The sequence below is a fragment of the Monodelphis domestica genome, chromosome 5 (assembly GCF_027887165.1).
Source record: "Monodelphis domestica isolate mMonDom1 chromosome 5, mMonDom1.pri, whole genome shotgun sequence".
NCBI classification, from domain to species: Eukaryota; Metazoa; Chordata; class Mammalia; order Didelphimorphia; family Didelphidae; genus Monodelphis; species Monodelphis domestica.
The window spans coordinates 325,575,562-325,602,338 of NC_077231.1; the positions used below are offsets into that span (position 1 = coordinate 325,575,562).

A 26,777-nucleotide genomic window follows, 5' to 3' on the forward strand; every position below is an offset into this window, starting at 1 on the left:
GTCTCGGAGGGGCTAGAATCCCCCCCACCCACCCACCCACGGGCTCCAGATGAAATCCCATTCCTTGTCCCCGCGCTTAGCCAGCCCGAAGGGAAGCCCAGTGAGGCGTCGCTAGCGCCAGCCAGAATTCGCTTCGAGTTGGTCAGCGTGTGCTGAGGGCGAGCTGGCAACGCCGCTGACCGAGGGATGCAGATTGCGGAGTCGTTGCATAAGGATCAGAGACCGGGAGGCTCTTTGGTCTCCTTTTCGCATTTTATAGATAGTAAACTGAAGCACAGCAAGGGAAGTGACTTGTCTAGGGACACGCTGTCAGGGTCTGAGGTAGAATTCAAACTCGGGTCTTCTTGACTCCAACACTGCAGTACCACAGCCAGCTGCCAAAGGACAGTGATGAGATGCTCTAAAGACCTCTGGAGCTTCCCAAAGAGTCCGAGCCGCCTGGGCTGTTAGCAGGGAGAGAGAGGAACTTGTGTTCACATCGAGCTTCCCATTGAGCAGGGTCTTTGCTGGACAGAACTGCTGGCAGGGGAGGCATTGGCAGGCTCGAGAATACCATTAGGTAGCTCTGGAAGCTGAGACTGAGACTCTCCCTGAGTGAGAAATGCCAAAGGGGAGATAGAGCCCAAATCTCTCCCAAAGACAGGCGTTCCGAGCAATGCGACTTTGTAACTTGGGTGAGAAATCAGGAAAAGGCCCTGAATCTGGAGCCGAGACCCCATTTCACGTCCAGCCTCACATGCTTCCTAGCACCAGGACCATGGTCCCTTCACTGCCGGCTGCCTCAGTTTCCCCAACATGGGTGAAGCCACATCTCCAAGTGGCTGAACAGTATCTGGCACTCAGTCTGTGTGGAAGGCTTCCTTCCTTCTCTGCTTCCTTCCATCGTCTGGATGAAGAGAAAAAAGAAAAAAGAAAAGAAAACCGTTGTTTGTGACGTGATTTCTAGAGGCGGCTTCTGCAAGCCCAGCTGAACCGACCACGCGTGAAGAACCTGAGCCTGTTTCACTCACAGCCATCCATCGCCAGGTGGAAACAAGCTCTGTGGCCAGTCCTGGGACATACCGGCCGTGTGGCTGACACAAGCGCAGACAGAGTGGCTCAGCCCTTTGGCGTTGACCTTTGATTTTCCCACCAATGCAGACAGACCCGGTGATTTTATCAGTGCGAAGGAGCTACCCACATGGAAGGCCCTTTATTGCTTGGCAGGAAAATGGAAGGATGTGCTAGAACTGTGGTGACAACCCTCCGGCACACATGCCAGAGCGTGCCAGAGGGGGCTGCTCCCCTCCCCCTCTCCACACCTGCCCCTCTTCCCAGCAGCCCAATGGGAGCGCTTCCTCCCTCCCCTGTCTGGGGCAGGATGAAGGGTAGCTCACAGGCAGCGCAAGGGTTGCCATTTGGGTACTCGGTACTCTGCTAGAAGAACAGATGGGTAGAATGAATGGGCTCCAGTAATTTTTCTCGGGGCCACGTTGGAATCCTGCCCCTGCCTGGACAAGTCTACTGCTACTAGGAAGCTCTAACACTTAATCACAGAATTTCCAAGTTGGATGGAACCTCAGGGGCCATCGAGCACAACCCATGAATGCCAGGGATCCCCGTGTAACACACCCAACAAGAGAGGGCCCAGCTCTGCGAAGGCCCCCACAAGAGCCAGAACCACCACTTCTGAGGGCAGCTCACTTCCCTTTTGGATGCTTCTGAGCACTGGAAAATGTTGGCAGATGTTTGGGGGTTCATCGTTGCTCTTCTTCCTTTTTGACATCCCGTCTAGATTTGTCTCTTTCCCACGGTCACCCGTAGGGATTGTTTCTCCCCTTCCTGGCTAAATAGAACCACTCCTGTCTCTCCTCCAGGCGAAATCCCATCGTGACGATTGCTGTGAGCTCTCCAGGCTTAGCGTGATCAGATCCTTTAAGTAATCCTTGTGTGTAGCCACTCCGATTGCCCTCCTCTGAACATGCGCTGATTTGCCAGTGGCCTTCCCAAACGGCGGGGCTCAGACCGAAGCACGATAGGCAGACGAAGACTCCTGAGCAGTCAAGTGGGGCTCTCCTGTCCATCCTCCCAGAAGCTTTGCCCTCTATACAGTAGCCCGACGTTCCACTTGGCATGTTTGGCTGCCACATCACAGTGTTTGGTCATACTGAGCTCGCCATCCACTAAGCCTCCGGACGAGTTTTCAGAACAATTTCTCCCCAGTCATTTTTTACTCACTCCCCAGTTATGAAATTTGATTTTTGCATCCAAGCAGAAGACTCATTTTATTTCTGAGGTTGTTTCAGTCATTCATTTATGTCCCAGTCTTTGTGGCTCCTTGAGTTTCCTTAGCAAGATAATGGAGCGATTGGCCATTTCCTTCTCTATACCATTCTTCAGATGAGGAAAGTGAGGCAAATAGAGTTAAATGACTTGTCCAGAGTCACACAGCTAGTACCTGAGGTGGAATTTGAATTCACAAAGATGAGTCTTCCTGCCTCCAGACCTGGCACTCTATCTACTGTGCCACCTAAGTGCCCTGTTTTATTTCTATTCTCACTGAAATTCCTCCCATTAGAGTCATCCCAAATGTTCTAGCATACTAATGTTCTTTGGATTCAGATTGTGTCATCCCCTGTCATCATATTGTCTCCCTCTCTGCTTTGGGTCTTTTCAGTATCTAATGGACCCACCATCTATGCCGTTATCCAAGTCATTGATTTAGGAAAAAATCAAAAAGTCAAATACCAAATGACTGAGCCTGTATCCTTGAGACACTCCCCTAGAGACCAGCTCTTGCACCAGCATTGGGAAAGGAGAGGCTCCTTGTGAAGTGCAGCCAGCCAGCCAGTTCTGACTCCATCCTCTTAGAGTCCTGTTTGATTCTTATTTGTCCATGGTCTGTAAGCATAACAAATGCCACTGCATCATAAGCCTTCCTAATGGCTTGCATAGGCTGCTTCTTCTTGTTGGAATTATGCTGCCTTTCTGTAATCACCACTTCTCTTTCTCGCCACAATCCAACTCTTCAATGATGGATGCAGGCCAGGCCATTCTCAGGAATCAAGGTCAAGCATACTGGTTCAAAGTCTGGGGTATCTATTCAATATTTTTCCTTAAAAACAAATACAAGGACAATCTTTGTCCTTACCCAATCTGGTGGCTCTTCTTCCCTTTCTCATGATCTTTCCAGCTGTGAACTCAAGAATATTGTCCATCTGGGCCAGGATGTTTCCTTGTTGTCTAGTAACCAAATGCAGAGAAGAGAGCAATACACATTAAGATGGAACCCCTCTCTGGAAGCCCTCAATACTCATGAAACCAAAGGAGAAAGAAAGAAAGAAAGAAAGAAAGAAAGAAAGAAAGAAAGAAAGAAAGAAAGAAAGAAAGAAAGAAAGAAAGAAAGAAAGAAAGAAAGAAAGAAAGAAAGAAAGAAAGAAAGAAAGAAAGAAAGAAAGAAAGAAAGAAAGAAAGAAAGAAAGAAAGAAAGAAAGAAAGAAAGAAAGAAAGAAAGAAAGGAAGAAAGGAAGAAAGGAAGAAAGGAAGAAAGGAAGAAAGGAAGAAAGGAAGAAAGGAAGAAAGAAAGGAAGGAAGGAAGGAAGGAAGGAAGGAAGGAAGGAAGGAAGGAAGGAAGGAAGGAAGGAAGGAAGGAAGGAAGGAAGGAAGGAAGGAAGGAAGGAAGGAAGGAAGGAAGGAAGGAAGGAAGGAAGGAAGGAAGGAAGGAAGGAAGGAAGGAAAGGAGGGGAGGAGGGAAGGAAAGAAGGAGGGAAGGAGGGAATCCCCTGACCACTGTCTTTGTCTTTTCTAAGATACTAAGCAGGAGAAGAGATGCTGAGATGTGTGAGACAGAACCCTAGCCTTTGCTTGTTCCATTCCAGTGCTGGGTACCAGACAATGATTCCCCAGAGGTGTCCATAGAACTTCCCAGTTTATTACCATCTTAGCTCACAACAATTGCTTGGCGTACATGATGAATATAGGATTCTCCCCACTTTACAGATGAGGAAGCTGAGCCACAGAAATGCTGATGGATGGGTCCACGTAAGAGCCACGAAGCTAGGAAGAAACCATGCCGGGGTGTAAACGAAGGGTTTCTGTCTCCACGACCAGTGAACTTTCTACGCAATTGCAAAGGCAAAAAAATGGCGAGGGAGATCTGAGCAAGAAAAGGTCACTCTCAGTTCAGAAATCCAAGAGAGGCTTCAAGGGGCTGAGATGAGCCTGGGCAGTCTGGCATGTTTGACACAGGCAGGGAGGGCATTCTGGGGGTGGGGGGGGCGGGGAATCCTAGCCATTAGCAGAGGTAGTTTGGCTGAAACCAGGATAGCTGGGAACAAGATTAAAGAGAGTCACTGGGACTTTGGCGTGGTGAAGGTCCCTAAAGGGGCAGCACCTGGACTCCTTTAGGTCAAAAAGGGACCCCTGCATTCAGGGAAGAGGGGAGTGGCGGAGTCTAAATGGGGCCTTGGGAAAGTCGCGTGGCAGGGCAGCCTGGAGACGGAAGCCGAGACTGCTCTTTGAGAGATGACGTTCGCACGCTATTATGTCCTCAGCTTCCAGGAAGCCGAAGCCAGATCAAGAATCCATTTTGGGACAATAGCACTGATTTGTAAAGTCTCTTCATCTTACTTTGCAGACTGTACGAGGAAGGTTTTATAGCAGTAATATACTGCAGGCGGTGACAATGGCAGCCTCTTTCTTTTAAATTTTCCCATCTTTGTTCCAAGTCCTGTCATTTTTCAAATGACTTTTTCCCCTTAAAAAGTGATCATTTATGACCATTATATGGTTTGTAATTCAGCCCCGTGAGGCCGCTTCATCTTGATAGAATCTGCCCATTTACACGCTGCACTTTCCTTTTTAATATAAAAATCAATAGCGAGCCAGAAATTAACTTCTGAAATTAAGCTTCAAATGTTTCCATGGATGAGGCCATCACTTTAAGGGGCCCATTCCCAGTGAGGGGGTCAGACTTCAGCTAGGAGAGATCTGGGAGCCTCCATGCCTGGAGGGGGATTGTGGGGGGAGACACGGAATCTGGAGAAATAAAAATGCCCAAATACCCTCCAAATCTCGTTGACATCCTATGTCTCAGCTCAGGTGACCTCCAAGACAAAACTTTGGTTCTCTTGGTTGCAGGGCTCCCCCCAAATGGATTTCCATTAACTTGGACCACACTTCCTCTGGGTAGATTCCACCCTTCTCCAGAGAGCCTTCTTTCCCTGGGAGTAAAGACCATTTGCATTTGGGTCTCCCTTTGGTACAGCACAAGATGGCAGGCAAGCTTCACAGCCTTTGGTCGCCAATCTGAGTCTGCTCTCTCTACCTCTTAATGATGTGCTAACACCAAAGCAAGAAGAGGCTGAATGGAAGGACGTCCTACTCCTATGCAAAGCACTGGACATTCCCCATTACAAAATAGTGACAGGTCTCTGTCCTCAGAGAACTTACACTCTAGCAACTCTAGTACGTGAAGCAAAGCAGGTGAATGTGTGTGCACACGTGTGTGTGTGTGTGTGCACGCGTGTGTGTGTGCATCTGGAACAAAAACCAGAGACTGGTAACCAGGACGCCAGTCCCTGACAGTGGATGTGACCATCCAAGGCTGTCAGGAAACACATGTGTCACCCTGGAAAGGGCTGGGAATGTTGAGACTCAAGACCCAGGTTTCAATTCTGGCTCAGCCATTTGCTACTTGTGAGATATCTCGTTAAAAGCCCTTAAGCTCTCAGGAACTCCTGTCTTTCTTGCCTGTCTGATGGTTGAACTAAATCATTTCTAGAGCCTCTTTCCACTTTAAATCTGGTGCGAGGCTTAGCACAAACATTTTCCATGATGGTCCATCATTTTTTCCCAGAATAACTCATGCATGCGATCTGCTGTGGTGGGTATATGGGATGTGGGTTAGTTAGGAATCAGCCACATAGATAAAACTAGGGCTCCTTGTAGCCAAAATAAGAGACAAAATGCTAGAGGTTCAGAGAGGAGAAACACAGTTTATTTTTTTAAACCCTTACCTTCCATCTTTGAATCAATACCATGTATTGGTTCCAAGGCAGAAGAGTGGTCAGGGCTAGGCAATGGGGATGAAGTGACTTGCCCAGGGTCACACAGCTGAGAAGTGTCTAAGGCCAGATTTGAACCCAGGACCTCACCTCTCTGGGTCTGACTCTCAATCCACTGAGCCACTCCGCTGCCTTTATTTTTCTCTTCCTGTGTATCCCTAGCACTGAGCACAGTGCTTGGCACATCCTAGATAAATGATATTTATTACCTTGATGGAAAACATTTGAGTTAAAATTTAAGGGATCCAAACATAAGGTCATACAAGGTAGAAATGGTGGTGGATAAGCATCATCCAGGCATAGGGAACAGCACTGACAGACCACTGGACTGCGTGGAGTTCAGAGATGGAATGGGCTGAGAGGTCAGTTGGTTCAGCACTTTTGTTTCCGAGTGGAGGAGACTGAGACCCCGAGAGGGGAAACCTGCCAAGATCCCACTGCTGTTGATGTCCTTTAGTCTTTCAGACACGTTCGATTGCTCCTGACCCCGTACAGGGGTTTCCTGACAAAGTAATGATCATTCTCATTATCATTATCATTAGGGAAGACCCCAGCCCAAGTGCCACACCACTAGAGTCCCCTACAGAGCACAGAGCCAGGAGAAAGAGGTCCACACCAAGAATGAGGTGGGGGGCACGTATGTGGGGTCAAGTGGGGAGAAGGCTGAGGAGTCCAGCGATCAAGTAGTCATCATTTATCGAGGATGTGCTACTCGCTGTGCCCAGTGGTGGGGATCCAGAGGCAGCTCAAGTTGGGGCCTGAGAGTCTAACGGGGCCCGGAATCAGGAGAGAGCTTGGGATGCCCTTGGAGGAACTTGGAGCTAGAAGAAGCCTTGAAAAGTTGTGAGCATGTAAGTGATGGGACAGTGAGAGAGCAAGAAGGTCCTTGACCTGGAGCCTGGGTACCACAGAGCGCCAGCCTCCTGTCCCCTCCTACTCCACGGCAGACAACACGAAATAATAACAGCAGCCATTGAGGTGGCTCATCCAGCTTTGTAAAGCAGCCACTGCTGTGCATTGCAGAGGCAGGATTGTCCCAATTACATAGATGAGAAAGCTGAGGAAAATCAGCATCAAGGAATGATCCAGCATCCCACAGCTGGCAAGAGTCAGGAGTCATGCAAGCACCTGGCCTGAAGGCTCGCTTCTCTGAGGAAGAACTCGATCTTAGCTCGCTCTGTCCCTGCGGACCCAGGCACAGTGTGGGAGCATGTAGTGGTGAGCCTGGAACTCTCGTGGCAGCCCGTTTCCTCCAAGGGGGCCACGACATGGCCAGGTACATTGTTCCTCCCAAATCAGCCTTCACTAACAAGCATAAACACCATCAAGAAAATGCAAAGACTCATTTGTGGGAAAGAAAGGATGTGGGAGAAACATATTTCTTCCAAGATGCCTTTGTTTGAAAGTGACAAAGAAAAAGGTGAAATCCATCCGAGTGTTCAAAGGAATACTAATATTAGTAAATGGAGAAAGCCAACACGTCCCCAGGCATCTGTTTCTTTTCCTTTTCAGAAATCCTTTACAAATGAAATCAATGATGATTTCCTTGAAGAAAAAAAGCCAGAGTCACCATCGAAAGAAGAAAAGAAACAGGAGAGGGGCCTTGGGAAGTTTCCAAGAAAGGATGCGAGGGGAGCAGATACTCCTCCTTTTTGAAGTAGAATGGCTTTGTGCTCTCTCCAAGGTACCAGACCCCAGAGAACTGGACAGCTGCCTGGCATCATGGCCTCTAGATAGAAGTAGACCCCAGAGATCAGAGATCATTTATTCCAACCTCCTCGCTTTCGAAATGGGAAAATCATCTGTGCTGCTTCCACCCATTTTCATTGCTTTGCTAGCTGGGGCAATAAAGGAAAAATCTGCTCCTCCTTCATATGACTTCTTCAAAGATGGCTCCCATTCCATGGGCCTGCGTGAACTCTGAACTCAAAGATCTCCATCATTATAACTGCCTTCCATACAAGCTCCTGTACTCAGAGGCTTACTCTGGGGCCTCATCTTTAGGTGAGGATGATCACTGTGCATTGATAATTATTCCTGGAAGACATAAGCTCAATGATGGATATCATCCATAGGGAGGAAGACCTTGATTCCAGACACAGTGATAGACTGAGAGCTTGCTGTCTGAAAACTTGACAGAAATACCTCAAAATCATACTGGAAAGCACATGAATTCAAAGTAAAACTGACCAAGGAGGGGGCAGGGGGCAAATGATTCTGAAAAATTGAGCCTAATTGGAATTTAGGCTTGCAAATCAATCAGAAGCCCCATTCCTACATGTCATAATGAACATCTTCAAAAATAGATTTAGTAAGCACTGAAAATCTTTACAAAGATTTAAAATCAGTCACATTTTATGAGATGATCTATGTTTTGTTTTCAAAAGCATAAAACCCAATGTCAGAAGCCCTGGGTTCAAATCTTCTCCTTATACTTTCTGTCATTTGACGTTTGCAAAATCACTCTCCTCTTTGAGCCTCCATATCTTCATCTCTAAGATGAGGGGTCTTGACTAAAAAATATCCTAGCTGGACTAAGAAGCCATCTATCCCCCTACCTTACTCTATAGTTATGGAAACTGAAGCTTGGCAATGTCCAATCACTTGAGAAAATTCAGAGAACAAGGTAAGCTCCCTCTTTGGAGAGTTCCATCATTGCCTATTGGAAGCATGAGTCAAATAAAAACCAGAGAATTGCAAGGGATTGTAATGGACATGGAGTGCATGGTGCACACCAATGGGCATCCCTTCCCCACACCTCTAGAAGAAGACCTTCCGAGGGCTTCTGCCATCTTGGATCTGAGGGAGAGGCCACTTGGTCTAGAGGCGGCCCCTTCAAGTTGAAATGGTGACTCCAAGAATCACATCACTTGACCTTAAGCTCAAATTAACTTGTTGGCAACCTGCCTCAGTTCTTTACTAATCTCCTAGCTAGAGACTGAGGCCACCAGAACGTGACAGCCACAAAGACAAGCACCTGGTGGATCTCACTGTCTTCATGCCGGAAAGCCCTCATTAGTTTGGTTTGACTCTGACTGCCCTCTCTAACAGGGCACAAAGAGCTTTGGGGAACATGTGGCCCCCTGACTGGACATTGCTTGATGGTACCGTCTCTTCGAAGTCATCGATATACCTAGATATAAAAGCATCCACTGTAAACATTATAGATGAATACTATATGCTTATACATGCCTACAAATGTGTGATGGATGGCACATATATGTGTATATGGGTCACTGGGTGGTGCAGCAGGTAAAGTGCCAGTCCTAGAGTCAGAGTGATTTATCTTCCTATATTCAAATCTGGCCTCAGAGACTTACTAGTGTGGAGAAGAGAGAAATTACAAGAAAATGCATCAAGACAAGAAGCTGGAGATTGATCATCTGTCAGTCAAATGAAGATTCCATTTGGAATGTAACTGGGAAACAGTTGGAGCCAAGAGCCAACTGCTTGACTGGATTTGAAGTCTTGGGGCTTCTGGCTGATCTGAAGGAAGAAGCTGGGTTTATCTCTGGGACTTGGGATAATCAAGCTGGAAGTGATCTGGCTGATCTGAAGGCAGAAGAAGAAGGACAAGAGTCCATACATCTCTCCCTGACTGGCTGTTTCATGCTAGTGACTGAATTGCCATTTCTCTCAATATCCTCCAACCATACACTCATTGTAATCCCATCCCTCTTACCTTATCCTCCATCTTTCCTGTTTTCCCCAATAAACCCTGACTTGAGATAAAGAAGAGAAAAGAATATTTCCTCTGAAACATCACAGCTCACCCTGAGTGTCTTAGAAGGGGCTGAAGAAGAGAGGGGGAGGGGAAACTGAAGGGAAGAAGAGAGGAGGAAGGGAGGTTTAGAGGGAGGAGGGTAGGTAAAAGAATACCTGATCCATTAGTTATCTAGTATCTGTCCAATATACACCCTCAAATATCATCTATTTCACTAGCTGTGTGACCCTGGACAAGTCACTTAATCCTGCTCCACTCGTTTCTTATCTGTAAGATTAACTGGAGAAGGCAATGGCAAAGCACTCTAGTAACTTTGTCAAGAAAGCTGCACTGGGGCCCTGAAGAGTAGGGTGTGACTGGAAGGCTGACTAAAAATGACAAGGACATACAGACGCATAAACATACATATCAGATAGACATATATGTATCCGTGAAGTCAAACCGGCTCAAGTAGCAAGAGCCCAGAAGCAGCATCTGCCACGGACATCCATCCCGACAAGAGCTAGGCCAGAACCCTGAACCCCAAAGCCTTAGCTCCGCCCCGCAGTCCTCCCTGCGCCCTGTGAAGTGACTCGGCATCGGGATCTTCTCTCGCCGCCATCACGATGGCGAAGCTGTCAGAGAAGTGCTCCTGCCCTTTGCTTCTGGGCGGGGAAGAACTTTCCACGGGACTCGCAGCTAGAATCTTCCTTCTGCCTTGGCCTGGCTGTGGGACTGCCGGACCCAGCCTGGATCTAATGTGTGCTTCGTTCATTCCTTTGTCTGTATATACGTGGGCCCAAACTGCCAGTTCTGCCCGCAGTCCGCCATATCTGGACGCACACGTGTCCTCTGAGCAGCTTCTTCTTTCCGCCCAATGAATCCACGGCCGCCTTGAGCTCTGGGAACGCGCAGAGGGGCGCACCGGAAGCCATTATTTGTAGGCTGTTTCCGCGGGGCCGCGTAAGGTGAAAACTGCCGCCTGGAGCCCTTCGGAGGGGCTGTGGCCAGGCACGTAGGAGGAGAGAGTTCTGGGACCGGGAAGCTCGTGTTTCCTGGGTTTGCGGGACGACGAAGATGCCGAGTTCAGGAAACTCGCTTTGGGCTGGGCTTGTTTTCCGGAGAAGTTCAGTCCCTTCTAAGGCTGCCTCTCTGCACGCCCAGGGCCAGTGGCCTGGCCACAAACGAGCCCGGAAATCAGGTCTGAAGTCTCTGATCATTTGGAAAAGATGGAGCTAACCGGAAGCTCCGCAAGGGAGGCCAGTGGGGCTGAGGCCAGCCAGGGAGGGGCTCAGCTGATGGCTCAGAATTGTCTGCCCATATGGACGAGCAGCACGTAATGAGGATGGATGGCGCACCTAAGTGGATCGGAAATGGCTGCAGCGAGGGAGGGATGGAGCCGCTGCCGGGCTTCCTTTGAACACTGCTCAGGGATGAGGCTACCTTTGAGGCTGAGGGAAAGCTCTCTCCTTTTGTCCTGGGAGCTGACCAAGGGAGGCCTGATGGAAACACACATTCTCCAAGCACCCAGGGCCGGGGCGAGCGGGTGCCCCCTCCCGGCTTCCAAACAAAAGCCTTTCTCTCGCGAGCTGCCCAGGGTTCCGGCAGGCCAAGGTGGCCTCTCTGAAAACCAGGGATGTGACTCTGCTGGGTAATCAAGATAAATGGAGGCAGGCTGAGAGCAAAGCTGTCTAAAAGAATACGGGGGTGATATTAATAACTAATGATCCAGGTTGGGGCATTATTGAAGGCAATAGAAGTAAATAAATCAACAGCTTTGTGCAAATAATTCTTTCTATCTACCTGCTTAAGAGAGTGTGAATTGTTGTGGTGCAGCTTGATTTCATATTCCCATCATTCCAGGAAAGTGCCGATGCAGGAAGCTCTCTCGCAATGAATATTTCACCAGACAGTGGAGGGAGGCAGAAAAAATCCAAAAATGCATCTATTGGGTCCCTGACGGTATTATAAAAGGATCAAGCATTCGAGTTCATTTCCAAATAACAATAATAATGCTTTATAGTTACACAGCACATTGGGTCCAAGGATTTCAAAAGGTCAGCTCCATCCACAGCAGACGAGTCTTTTTTTCATTAAAATTAATAGCACTTCTGCTGCTGAAAATTCAAAACTGATAAATAGTATCTGACTTCTGCAATGTTAGCAAAGTGTGGGCAATGAGAAAGTTCTAGAACTCTGGAGCATCGCCCTCTCCATCCTTTTTAATCAACTTACCGAGCAGGCCAAGAATAAAGACAGACTCTGGACACTCAATCTGGGGGCTCCTGCCAAAGCCATGCGAATTCCCAAAGAGTAAAGGCTGGTCTCTGAAGGACTTCTCTGGCTCCTCTTTTCATTGCTAGAGAGAATGTTCTTTGAGCTAGGAAAGGGTGGGGATTGGGGAGGGGGGGAATCATGATTGCAAGTAAAAGGAGCCCAAGATAACAGCAGAGACAGCCCAAGCCATATCTCTCTGCCCTCAAAGAGGCCACAACATCAGGACTGGACAAAGCACTTCCTGGAAGAGTGAATGAATGTGAACTGAGATTGCCCAGGAAGCTGTGAAAGTGGAAAAAACCCCAGAGATTTAGGGGAGAGCCAGGGGTGCATTCCAGGAGGACTACAGAAAGGCAAATGAAATGATCAAACAATCAAAACAAATAAAGATTGAGTCTGAAAACCCTAAACCAACAAACCCAGGAATTGTGTGAACACAATTACAGAACAGTCTTCACACAAATGAAGTCAGATCTAACCATTCATTTGTTCATGGGTAGGTAGAACCAATAGAAAAAAAAATGACAACTCTACCTAAATCAACTTACTCTCCAATGCCATGCCAGTCAAACTACCCAAAAATTATTTCAGAGCTACAAAAAAATACCATTTATCTGGAAGTACAAAAGGTCAAGAATATCGGGAATTGATGACAAAATATGAAGGAAGGTAATCTAGCTATACTGGATTTCAAACTATTATAAAGTGACAGTCACCAGAACAATCTGGTGGATCTGCAGTGGACCAATGGAATAGATTGGGCACTCAGTGTGCAGCAGTAAATGACTAAACGTGCACTAGTAAAATACTTCACACTCTTGCTCTAAAGATCAAGAATTTTGTTTTTAATTTGGTACCTATGAAGCTTCAGGAGATGGCTTAGTAACCATAGCAACACTAGCCTTTGACAAACCCAACGATGCAAGCTTTTGGAGGAATAATTCACTATTTGAGAAAAACTGCTGGGAAAACTGGAAAACGGTGCAGCAGAAACGAGACATGGGCCAACACCTCACACCATATATCAAGCTAAAATCAAAATGGATACATGATTTAGCAATAAAGGGTGACACTACCATAAAATTTTTAGGAGAACACAAAATAGTTTCCTTTTCAGGCTCCTAAATAAGGGACAAAATGATGACCAAACAAGACACAAAAAATTACAAGATATAAAACAGATAACTTTGCCTATGTTAAATTTAAAAGGGTGGTGGCACAGACAAAACCAATGCAAGTTGGATTAGAAGAGAAGCTACAAACTGGGGTGGGGAGAGATTTACAGCAAATGTCTCTAAAAAGGGCCTCATTTCTCAACTAGAGGGAGAAATTTATAAGAATACAAAGCATTTCCCAGTTGACAAATGAACAAACAGGCAATTCCTGGATGAAGAAATTAAAAACATTTTTATTTATATGAATAAATGCTCCAACTCACTATTGATTCAAGGAATAGAAATTAAAACAACTCAGAGGCATCGCCTCATAGCTCTCAGACTGGCTAATATGACAAAAAAGAAAAATGATGAAAGTGTGGGGAAACTGCTGATGGCACCATGAGCTGATACAACCATTCTGGAGAGCAAGTCTGAGCCATGCACAAAGGGCCAGAAAACTGTGCATACCCTTTGACATAGCCAAACAACTACTAGATCCATATTCCCAAAGATATCAAATATAGGGGGAAAAGACCTACTTGTACCCAAATATTTATAGAAGTTCTTCTGTGGTGGCAAAAAATTAGAAACCAAAGGGATGTCCATCAACTGGGAAATGGCTATGGTACATGGTTGTAATGATACACAGGAGAGCGTGCACACACACACACACACACACACACAGAGAAAGACTTATATGAAATGATGCAAAAAAAGAGAGCAGATCTGGAAGAAAGATGTACATAGTAACAGCAGTGTTGTATGATGAGCATCTGTAAAAGACTAAACTATTATCAGCAATATAATGATCCAAGAGAACCCAACAAGACTCATGGTGACAAAGAATGACCACCGCCATAGAAGAAATGGATGGAGTTGCTCCAGAATGAAACATACCATTCTTCATGTTATTCCTTTCATGGGTTTTTGCTTGTCTAAGTAATATATGTCTTCTTTTACAACTTGATGGACACAGAGATATATATATTGCAGGATAATGCATGCATAACCTGCATCATATTACCTGCTGTCTCGGAGAAGGGTTTGTGGAGGAATTTCAAACATGGATTCTAAAATGTCAGGAAAAGATGATTAAAAATTGGGAAATGTATTTGGGGAAATAATCATTTTAATAATAACCACAGATCAGTGGGATGGACTTCCCTCATTAGCAAACCAGAAAGTGAAGCAATGCTCATTAAAAAGCAGCACGACTTCACAATGGAAGAGTGATGTCAGGCCAACTACATTCCATTGTTTTCTTTGGCCTGGTCAAACTGGCTGCTCACAGATATGCCCAAGAGCTGTAGTAGGAGTCAGATTTGCAGCCCTCTCGGTGACTTCCTTCATCTAGGACCTGACTGGGGAGAAGAAACTCCCTCAACTATTGCAGGTCAGCACTTTCTCTGCAACTTCTCATCGTATAGACATTCACTGGGGGGGGGAGGGGGGGGCATTAGAATTCCTCCAGACCTTTAAAAAAACTCACTCTGGTTTTGCTTGTGGTGAAGATATAGTGATATGAATATAGATATCAGCAGGCTAGAGGGACTGCATGATTAGCAGGATTTGAAGTTAATGGAATGCAAAGATTTGTCATCAATAGGCTGAAACCATCTTGTAGCCCAGTTTTGCTCCATTGGCCTCCTTACAAGATTTCTCCTTGGCCCAGAGCTCTTTAACAACTGTATCAATGACTCTGGAGGGCAAAACTCAAGATTCTAGATTCTGCAAATAACTTGAAGCTAGGGGAGATGGCGAACTTGTTAGGTAGCAAAGCCATGATGACAAAACACTACAAGAGTCTAGAGAAATGGAACAATATGAATCCAATTAAATTATAAAGAGATGAATGTAAGTGCCTATATTTGGTTTCAAAAAATGATTTTCACAAAGATAGGTTGAAAAATACCTCATTATACAATATATCCTGCAAAAACCATCTGTGGACTTGAATAGATTTCCATAAAAAGTTCAAATATTGTCCAATATGCTTCCTTAAAAGAGACAGGAAATATGGTGTAAATGGTGACCTTTAACCTGATAAGGAAGGACCCATTGGCCACAATTCTTGGCACTACATTCTAGGAAATAATAGATAACCTGGTATGGGAATGGAAGAGAATGACTAGGGGTGAAAAGCCCAGAGAACATGCTGGATGATGATCACCTAAGAAACTAAGGGCACTTACCCTAAAGAAAGGAAGATTTAGCTGGAATATGATTGATGGCTGCAAGTATCTAAGAGGCTCTCAGAACACAGCCTTTGAAAATTTTGGCTAGGAAATATCATAGTCTAAGGAGCCTGCTAAGCACCTCTTCTTTCCTTCTTCTGTCTGTATCAGTCAAAAAGGAATGGACTAGCTAGAGAATCCACTACAGGCATGGGCTCTTCTCACTTTCATATCAACCAGACTTTCACATGAATAGGAGAAAGCCAAAGGTATCTATCACCTCTATACCAAAAAATAGCAGAATGCTACTACAAGAGGTAGGCAAATTGTTCATTTAGAAAGTGCTGTCTCTCTCTCCCCCACCCCTACCCCCCCTCTCCCTCCCTCCATCTCTCTGTCTCTCTCTGTGTCTGTCTGTCTGTTTGTCTCTCTGTGTGTCTGTCTCTCTCTCCCTCCATCTCTCTCTCTCTCTGTGTCTGTCTGTCTCTTTCTCTGTATGTGTGTCTCTGTGTCTGTCTCTGTGTCTCTGTGCCTGTGTCTGTGTCTGTCTGTCTGTCTGTCTCTCTCTATCTATCTATCTATCTCTATCTCTATCTCTCTCTCTCTCTCCTCCAACAGATCCTCATGTCATTCAATTCAGAAACCCTCCTTCCTAAGTCAACTCTGGATGCTCCCCAGGATAGGTACTAGAAAATGAACAGGCTATCCAAGGGCAGAAGACAACAAGGCTAGCATCTTCTGTGTTCTGTACACTATTATCCCCTTAATCCAGCACTACTCCCTTCCCTTTCCCGGAATGCCCTCCCCCCTGACCATTAGTTTCTGGTCATCAAGGTCCCCATCCTCATCCAAGATTCACTTCAATCTCAGCCCTCCCTGAATCCCTGATATTATTGCTCTTCTCATCCTCAGTTCGCTTTGCAGTGACTTACCTGTTTGGGGTCTTCAGCTCCACTACCAGAGTATGAGAACCTAGAGTGAAAAGAGCTTTATTTTAAGGTTTTATCCTCTTGTTCCTCATCCCAGACCCTCCCCCAGTGATTCCCTACAGATAATAAGCATAATAAGCAGTGTGTGTGTGTGTGTGTGTGTGTGTGTGTGTGTGTGTGTGTGTTAGGCTGAATTGAATAGTGGCTTTGGTGGTTTAAATACTGGTGATGGAGAGAAAGCTAGACTTGGGGCACTTACTAGCTGTGGAGGCAAGGGAAGTCATTCTGATTCTCCCAGGCTTCATTTCCTAACTCCAAAATGAGGCTAATAACAATACTTTGCCCTCAGGGTTGTTGTGAGACTCAAAAGAAGTAGCGTACATGTAGTGTTCTATAAACCTTCGAGTGTTACATGAATAGTCATTATTGATTGCATCCCTGTGTTAGTGCAGCCTAAGTCACTGCTGGGCCACCCTTAAGGATCAGGAGTCTTCTCATGGCCTCTTCAGCCAACCAAGGTAGACCAAAGTCCCTCTATCGCTTGTTCTCTGGGAGCCCTGAGTTATTGCCATTCAAAATTCATCTAGCTGCAGACAACTGAGGGGAAAGGCTCTGTTTAAAGAAAAGATGTCCTTCAGAGATTTCCCCTTTGGCTCACTGGGTAGAGGGTAAGAAAAAGGCCAAGCAGCAGTGGTGTAGTGGAGCTCATCCATCAGCCCATCTCCACGGCTGGTGATAGGAGACTGGGTCAGATTCAGGACCAAGATTCTCCCACTTATTCTATACCGCTCATGTCTCTATAACCTTTATTAAATGAAGGGGATAAAAGAGCAATGAACTCTTCCGACTTTATTACTCAAAAGATGAGCGGCTCTATATACCCATGAACCCACGCATTGTCAAGGGCTGTCTGTCTCCTTTTTTTTCCAAAGAGAAGGACAAGGCTGCCTAGAAATGTATTAAAATAGTTCTGGTGATAATTAGTGAATATAATTATGTGCTGAAGGATGTTAATGAATATCTATTCTTGGACAGTGGCACATAAAGCTTGAAGATAACTGAATTTATTTATGAATGGCAATTTTCTATAAATTGGAAATCCAATCAGCAGAGAACAAAATAGGCCATTGGCAAGAGTAATGCAGTGAGATGGCTGATTCAGAGATGGAGAAGAGGAAGAACAATATGAAGTTCTGGTCATCTGAGTGACTCTCAAGTGTAAAGAAGGAAAAAGAGTCAGTGGTTTCTGATCAAGCCCTATTTCCTTTCTCTATCTTTCCTTTGAGACAGCCTTCCTAGGCTCCAGGCTCAAGATCGGGCATCTTGTCCTGGGTTCTTTTAGACCATCAAATATGGCACAACTCTGATTCATAGATGAGGAAAAGCTATCCAAGGCTGCCAGATAAGTGAGGATGATAAGCAGCAACGCATGTAACCCATGAGCTGATTCCAAGATAGCTTCCTCTTAGAGGTACATCTAGATCTTGCAACACCCCCAGGTAATCTCCTGCCTCAGTTCTCAGTCCAATATCTGACAAGCCCCCTGGACAGTTGTCTTCACATGCCACACTCAGGTGAATTTAATGTGTGCTGTCAGCAAGGGGGAACTCTCCTCTTCCCAAGGGCATCATTACCTTGTCCGTAATGCCATTATGGCATCTCACATGTGGGCACTTTTGTCCTCGTGCTTTTTGGCCCAGCTGGTTATTTGGAGGCTCATCATGTGTGACTCCAGTTACTGTCAGAGGTCTGGGTCCTGAAGAGGCTTAAAACAAAAGCTCTCACCCAGGGTGGAGGGACACAAGATTTTGCTTCTAGATGGTAAAGGGCAGAAGTTGAACAGGACCTGGGAGAATCCCATGACTGTTTTAGGAAAACTGTATTTATTCTGAAACAAAAGTCATTGTAATGGCTCAAACTGCACCGTGACAGAAGCCCATCCAGATGTGAGCAGAGAGCTTGAAATTCCTCCACTGTGTCCCAAACTTCGCATTCTACCCTTATCCCACAACATTCTCCTTTCTGTGTCCTGAATTCCAAGCAAACAGAATTCATTTGAGCTCCTCATTATCATTTAATCATCTGTACTTTCTTTGCCTTAACCCTGGGAATCCTTCCCTTCAAGAATGAGTTCCTCATCCACCTATCTCAAGTCTGTCCCTTCAGGGCTCGATCCATGACTCAGTCAACCATCAGGGGGAAAATACCTGGAAGACTTTCTTGGCCTTGACCACCAAGTGTCACAGAATAGAGCATCCTTGGGAAAGTGATGGCCCCAAGCTCTCCTTTATGTTGCACTTCCCAGAATGCTCCTGTTCATCTGTCTCCAGGGCCCGTGTATGCTTCCCTCTCTCCTTGGATTGCTTTGGAATCTTCTTAAAACCCCAATAGCTCATTTGGGTGAGGTTCTTATGAGAAAAAGCAAAGAAACTAATGAATGGGTCTTTGACTTTAGCTTTTGGGGAGAGAAAAGCAGGGAGGCAGGGACAGACCACTGGTTCTTACTTCAGAATGGGAGAGATTGGCATGCTAAGCACAGTCAGAGTCAGATGATGACCTTTAATTTACAAATAAACTGGGAGGCCTTGGGATCAGACCTTTTCCCCTCCTAAGATGCCAGTTTCCTCATCTATCGGGTAGGGGTGACTGGCCCATCTAGAAGGTCCCTTTCTGCTCTCTATCTAGGAAATTCTGAAGCTTTTTTTAATGTCCACTTTTGCTGTTATTAATCTAGGAGGCATCACAGTCAATACAGAGATGGTTTTAGAGTCAGAAAGAACTGGATTCAAATCCTACTCCTAGTTGTTAATTTGCCCACCTTAGACAAGGCATTATAGGGAAAGCCATGCACAGTTGTTAAGTACCTACTATGTGCCAGGAATTGTGTTAAATGTTTCACCAACATTATCTCATTGGATCTTCAGAACCTAGAAGGCAGCAGGTCTTCCCCCTGTGTGCATCTCAGAGAAACTCCCTAAACATCTCCTAAGTTAAAAAAGGCTGGAGGAAGGGTGTCCCATCCTAAAGAAATCACATCTGGAATGACTGCGAAATGGGGATATTGAGATAGAAAGAAACCACATCTCAGAATTGGGAAGGTGTTGATGTGCCTTCCTGGCTTCCACCTGTCATCACAGCTCACCTCCTTGGTGATAGCAGCAGGGCACAAGATTGCTGGGAGATCCAGTGAGACGCCGAAATGGTGTATAAATGCTACTAATATTACCAGCCCTGCTGTCACCATCCTAGCACGTTTCACTCAGATACTCTAGAATGGAGGCATGAAAGAATGACAGGCAGATGGGGAAAAGATGTTCCAGATCACCACAGATGACCCTTCCCTTTTCCATTTGTGAACGCTCCCTGGGACCCAGGGAGGCCAGTGACAGACCGGAAGCTGAGCCTGGGATCGCTTCCTGAGCACAGACCTCCTTCTGCTCCCTCGACCGCACCACATTTGTCCCTGACAGTTCCTCACCGAAACATGGTCCTGTGTTTCCCGTGTGTCTTTCCAAAGCGACAACACATGATCCTCATGGGACAAAGCCGTTCTCAGTCCCTGTGCCGTGATAGCATCTCCCACTAAAAGGGAGCTAATTACGAAAATGGACCAGCGTCCTCTCTAATCTGGAATATTGTTTTTTAATCTAATTCTCCTTCCAGGATAATTACTCAGAATCAATCATTGTCAGGATTATAACAGTAATCAGTTCAGGGCGAGAAAATGTTGCTCATATCTCCGAGTCCAATTTCTTCCCTAGATAAAGAGATCAAATCAGTTCAGCACCTGGGACAGCATTCCTGCTATTTCTGAACATGCTTCAGCTGTGCTATGTTCCTTCCATTTTAAGGTCCTTGGTCATGTGTGTGTGCAGCAATGGGAGAAAATATTCTAGAAACAATTACAGCTCTTTGCCACATTCCTCAAGTGAGAGTCTCACTGCAGAGGGCTCATCAGAGACTACCACTAGTTCTAGGGGGATGTCAGCGAGTCGCTTCTTGAATGGACCACTTCCAGCCTTACAAGCAGACACCTGGATAGGAAACATCCCTGGAAAGAGCTTTTCCAGGAAGAGTCTGGCCTGTCACTCCCAGCTCTCTTAGACCATGCTCAGACGACAATTCCTCTGCACCTAGATAAAAACTTAAGAAGATTCTCTGGCCTCCCAGAACAAAGACGTTTCCCTGGCATGGAAGCCATTTTATGGATTCTCTCTATTCCTTGTACCAGAGGCAAACTCCTCTCAAACTATATCTATTATGTACTTTAAAGAAAATGAAGGATCAAATGTTTGCAAGTGTATGGAATCCAGAGTCCACTGAACCAAAGCACTCATCATACAAATGAGGAAACTGAGCCCCAGAGAACTTGAGTATTGTGCCCAAAATAAGCCAGGAGGCAAACACTGGAAGAAATATTTGAACCTAGGTCTTCTGCTCCTCTGAACACTGAATGAGTGCTTTGCTTAAACCACCCTCCCTAGCCTTCTGAGCCCAATGTATGCCTGTGGTGTTTCAAGAGAAAAATTCAGCAAAGTAGGCTGGCAGCACCTTTCTTTCTTCGTGTTTTGAATGGAGCCTATAATTGATCAAGATTTCTTGCTTTTCTCTAGTTTTCATTCAGTGCTGATGGCAAGATAGGCTTTCACAAGCAGCAATAACTAACTCCTTATACTGACGATTCTTACCACCTCCGATGACTTACTGCTAATGAAGCTTCATGAGATACACCCCAGCAAATCCATCATAGGGAGAAAAGCTCTCCAAGCTCTGGCCTGTGCCTGACCATTTTTTGAGTTGGAACTCCAAAACTGTCCTCCCATTGAGAACCAGCAAACATTTGTGCCTTGGTGGCAGATTTCTTTAGATGCATGACTTAATACAAGAAGCTACAGAGATTATTGGGAAAATATTGAACAGAGAGGCAGAAGGGTCAGAGTTTGAATCTTGCCCTAGAAACTTGATAGCTGTATGACCCTGGGCAATCATTTAACTCTCTGAGTCTAATTTTCCCCATTGGCAAAATGGGGTTTTTAATGGTACCTCCCTCTTAGAGTTGCTGTGAGGAACACAGGAAGGAACATATGTAAATTGTTTTGCAAGCCTTAAAGCACTCTATGGAGACTAGTTATTATTATTATCATCATCACATATGCATCACTGATGCTTGGGAGATTCAGGACTGGCACAGACCTCTCTAAAAGTCAATGTCAATTGGACTGGGGTGCATATAGATATCCTAGGAATCATATTTGGGTCTCTTCTCAAAATGGGGAAATGGAAATGGGGGAATTCCTTTCCTATTTTCTCTTTATCATTTGCCCAATTCTGTCTTCATTTCTCTACCCAGGGATTTGGATAATCTGCCTTTGATTTAAGAAGATGAAAGTTTCACTTAGTTCAATTATCCCCAATCTAAAAACCACTAGATTGAACTGCTTATATCTGCATAAATTATGTGAGTGACTCCAGGAAATTCCTGAAAAAGAAAAAAAAATGTTATTTCTAAGCCGATCTATCCAGTTGGCATCATGCTCATCTAAAAAAATAAATAAAATAAAACAGAATAAGCAAAATCCTCAAGGATGCCTTAGTGGGCTTTTTCAATAGAGAATGAGAAGCTACCCCCCTATTCATTTCTTTAAAATATCAAACTTCTGGTACATAAATCTAGCTATGTAATATCTTGTGTTCAGTACTTGTTAAATTTTGCCACCTGTAGTGTTAAGTTGCCCAGTATTCTCCCAATTTATTGCAGAATCCATCTCAATTAATGTGTTTGTCTGAGCAAGTATAAACTTTCTGTAATATCTAGTGGCAATGGTATGATTCTGACTCCCTGCCATGTGGCTCTCTGCTGAGGGAGGAAGGGACAGAGGGAGGGTAAAAGGGAGAAAGGGAAGAATGAAGGATAGAAGTGAGGGAAGGAAGGAAGGAGGGAGACAGTGCATCAAGTCTCTCCTCTCTTCTCTCCTTCACTCAGCTGCCCAGAATGTTCCTAAAGCTCAGGTCTAACTATGTCACCTCTCTATTCGATAAATTCCAGTGACTCTATTATGTCTGAGAGCAAACTGAAAATCTCGTGTTGGGCATGGAAAACCCTCCACAACATACTCCTTTCCCACCTTTCGCACTCTTCCTACACCTATCTCCCTACCTAGGTCCTGTGAGCAGCATTAGCTTCTTTGCTATTCCTTCCATAACATCTCCCAACACTATGCTTTTTCAGTGTGCATCTTCTATACCAGAAATGTTCCCCTTCCTCAACTTTATCTACTACCTTCCTGGCTTTCTTGAAGATTCAGCTCAAATCCTATCTTCTGCAGGACACCTTTCTTGGGCCCCACCTGTCATTATTGCTTCCCTCTGAGATTATCTTCTATCTACTCTCCTTCTGTGACTTCTATCTAGATCTTGCATATATACAGATGTTTGAATATTGTCTCTCATTAGAATATGAGCTCCTTGAGAGTAAGGACCACGTGTCTCCCCTTCTTTCTCAAACACTTGGCATAGTGCTTGGTCTATTTGCAGTCAAAATATTCTATTGTTGGACAGGTTCCTTCCCCTCTCAAAGCCCTGATGTCCTCTATAATACGATGGAGTGAAGCTTTGTGCTATCCAAAGCCCCTTCCCCCTCTAAATGGAGAAGATTGTGTGGTTTCTAGGTGTGTGCCCATATTATGGTGAACAACTTGAACAACCCCAGAAGACAAAGTGGTTTGGGCTCAATAATTGCCTAAGGATACAGAAAGCTAGTTAGACAAGACTTCAATGAAGAAGATTTAGTCAAAGTCATTCTTGATCAATCTGATAAGCATTTTATCAGGGCTATCCCTAATGTGGAGGGTCTTTTCAAAGGCTGGCTGGAAAAAAGAAAATAGACCCTTTCCTCAAGCATACATTTATAGATGTCTCTGGGCCTTCCTAGAATCTCTTAATATTTGTTCCATGGATTGAGATTCCCAGCACAGCCACGCTGCTCATCCTCAACACAAACGTGGATTTTGCCAGTTCTCCGTGAAAGTGGATGTTGTATTCGGGATTGTCAAAGGAATGATTGTGCAGGCTACCTGGCAGAATTAATAGGTATTGATTTCAAGTAAAAGACAATTTCATCTTTAAGTAGTTATATTTTTTGAAGTAGAATCCTAATCAAAATCAGATTCCTTTTAACTGCTTAAGTATCTGTTGGATGTCATTTTCTAATGAGAGCTAGGAGAGATGTTTTGTGAATCATCATTAGATGACTTGTAAATAGCCACTGTCATAACTCACTGGCTCTTTTAAAAAATTAAATATCTTATTCGAACCATTAAATAGCAATACAGACAGCCACACTTGTTTAGTAACTACTTAACATTCCAGTAAACTGATGGAATGCAAGAAATCTGAGGAAGCTATTTCTGTCCCTATCAGCATCTGTTGTCTCTCCCTCCTCTTTCTCTTGTCCTCAAATGATTTCCACTTGTGTGCAAACCATTCTGATTCTGCTGATTTCTCGTCTGCATCCTTTCCTAGATTTCTTTGGGCTCCTCTTACTTGGGCGTCTCAGGTACATTGTGGTAATTCGTTACATTGATGTACCAGATTATTCAAGCACTCCCCTATTGCTGGGCATAAGCTAACGTCCAGGACCTTCACAATGATTGCCATAAAAATCTTCTTACTTAATAAATCTTTTAAAAACAGCAGCAGCAATGGAAGTGCATTTGGAACAATGGAAATACTGGGGAACCATTCAATGACTCCCCCATCCGGCCTCGAGTTCCCATGAAATAGATGAAAATTGAGGCAAAAAACCTTCTACAAGTTAGCATAAACTCTACAGACTTTATTTGTTTGCCTCCTGATAAAGAAACACAAAGATACGAGTCGTGATAACTAAGCATTGCCTCCCTTCCTAAATGGACTGGGAAAGGCTGGAACAGGTTAGAGCAAGGGGTTCTTTCCTGCAAGGACAGTCTGTCTGGTGATGCTGAAAGGGCCCTCGGTGTGAAGTGTTCTGGGGCCGCGTGATCCTTCTTTGCCAGGGCCTTCTGATAGCTGGCTTGCTTCCTCATCCTGGATCCTCCCAGGCCATGTGCTGGCTGGCTGGACCACATGTCACAGAAGGAGCTGGGCCCTCATTGGAGCAACCCAATTCTTCTACTCCTCGCTAATGGCTTCTCTAGATCCCTCCACAGCATGGCAAATCTTAGCATCCCTCCTCAAGGGTCTGATGACAACCACTCTGTTTTGCTGAGGATCTCCTGTCTGAACACACACACACACACACACACACACACACACACACACATGCACACTCACATGTGCGGCCCCCTCTCTTCTTTACATTTCACATCCCTTGGCTGTCGTCCCCCCTCCTCCTCCTCAGCTATCATCTGATAAAGAGATGCAGAAATGCCTCTTCTGCTCACCAAAGTTAACCCAGGCCCAGGCCCTTTAGATATGACCTTCAGTCCTTCCCCATCCACTGGCAACTTTCCAGCTGCCAGCATTTATATCAATCCCGTGTGATGCTAATGTGCCTTCCAGCCACGGTGCGGTAACTCTTCCTCCTCCCCATCTAAATGCCTTGAGAAGTGCCATCTCTATCCAGTGTCTCGGCTCCATCCTCTCTCACCGTCTTCCAATTCCCTACCATTCGCCTTCTCGCTGAACCTGCTCTCCCAAGTAGTCAGTCACCTCTTCATGGTCAGCTTGATGGGCTTTTCTCGACCCCTTGGACTCTGACTTTGCAGCTGCAACGCTGGAGACCATCTTCTCCTGGATATTGTCTTTTCTCCGGGGGTTTTGTGACTCAGCTTTCTTCCAGTCTGTCTAACTGGTCATACGAAGCCTCCTTTACCGGCTCTTCATCCAAGGCAGGCCCATTAGCTGCAGGGAGTGCCCTTCTCTCTGCCCTGGCCCCTCTTCTCTCCCAAGATTATCCCATTTATACTGTCATCATTTCACCCGGGTTCGGTTACTAGCTCTAGGAAATGGCTCTCCAGCCTATGTATCTGGTTCAGGCCATCTCCTTCCCAGTACAAACTCTCTGGCGATGCCTTGGGTTCCCGCTTGCCATGCTGGGCCATTCCAGCTCCCTTCTCCTGGCCTTTTGGCTCAATGTCTTCCATGCCTGGAAGGCTGTTTCTCTTGTTAGCATCCCTGACTTCCTTCCAGGCTCAGCTCAAACTGCACCTTCTCAGGAGGTTTTCCTTCCTCCTCTGAGTCCTTAGTGCCTTCCTCTTCCATCTACTCCAAGCATGGCTTCTATGTACCCATTCATTCCCGACGATACATGCCTTCATTCTGCCATAAGCTTTGTAAGTGAGGAACAAAAGGCAGGTGGGGACGCTGCTCATCCTTTATATCCCCGGGATTTAATAAAGGGCCGGCAAAGAGTAAGCATTTCCCTGATGCTTGTTGTTGACGGACTTTCCCCATCGAAAAGCAAGCAGAGCACTCTCAGAGAAGGCAGCCTGCTTTCCTCGGAGGTCATTGAATGCTGTGGACTAAGCCGATCCCATTGGGAAGAATCCCTTTAGCAGAATTCTGGGAGGAAAAATCCCCCGACGTAAACTTCATTGTTCAAATTTTAAAGAGTCCTTCAGCCTTGATATATGTCTGTATGTGACTTCGATGTATTTACTTTAAAAATGCAAACATTTATTTTTAAGAATGGAAATGCTGAGAATAAAAGATTAATTTGGAATCCCTCCCAAATGCATTGCAGCTGTTAGATGATGATTTGTAGCTGGCATCATCCAGGGAAACGGAAGGGGGGAGAGCTGCCATTTTCCTGGGTTACTTTCAGAATTGATGGCTTTCAGCATCCCTGTGTGTTGGCATTCCTTTCGTGGAGCACTCTATAGCCTTAATTAAGCGAATCGCATCAGTGTAGAGAGCTCTGGGGGGAATTTGTCAAACACTGGTGAAGGTATGGTAGGAAGGCGAAGTCACTGCTGGACAGAATTTGCCAGGGTCTCCCCATGAAGACGACTTGAGCGCTGACCTCCCCACCTCCTGAGCCTGGCCTGGGAATCTCCTGGCTGAAATGATGTGGAGCTCATGACGATGTAGGTCAAACGCTCACTTCAGAGAAAGAGTCAAAACTGCGTCATTTATGGCAAAAAAACTCTCTCCAACGAAACCTATCAGGGGACAGAAATGAGGCACTGCCTGAATGCAGGGCTCACCAAGTAGTCCTTCCTTCTCCAGCAGAAAGCCCTAACTCTGAAGTCGATACTCCACTTTCTAAATTGTGATTCGCATCTGAATGGTTTCCAATGGAACGCTTTAGTAGAGCAGCATGCTGTACCCACTTTTCATCCAAACCACTGAGGCTCGGATAGAAAGCAGGGAAGAGTTTCCATGACATACTTCACAACTGGACTTTCCGTTTGATCCTTTCCTATACTGCTAGAGTCTCCACGTGACATACGGAGTCTGCTCACACTCATGTACTCACAGCACGTGCCCCCTCCCAAATGCCCAGAAATGATCCC

The 26,777-nt window shown here is 45.5% G+C and overlaps 1 long non-coding RNA gene across 2 annotated transcripts; it reads left to right on the forward strand.

The window, feature by feature from the left end:
• The first annotated feature begins 9,478 nt into the window (after positions 1–9,478).
• On the forward strand, positions 9,479–21,867 carry LOC130454694 (uncharacterized). 2 transcript variants are annotated; one of them, XR_008912559.1, is made up of 3 exons: positions 9,479–14,574; positions 15,527–15,672; positions 21,635–21,867. It is a non-coding gene; the product is annotated as an uncharacterized LOC130454694 (long non-coding RNA). The 2 variants fall into 2 exon arrangements; XR_008912560.1 differs by lacking the exon at positions 15,527–15,672 and having other exon boundaries at positions 17,320–21,867.
• The last annotated feature ends 4,910 nt before the right edge of the window (positions 21,868–26,777 follow it).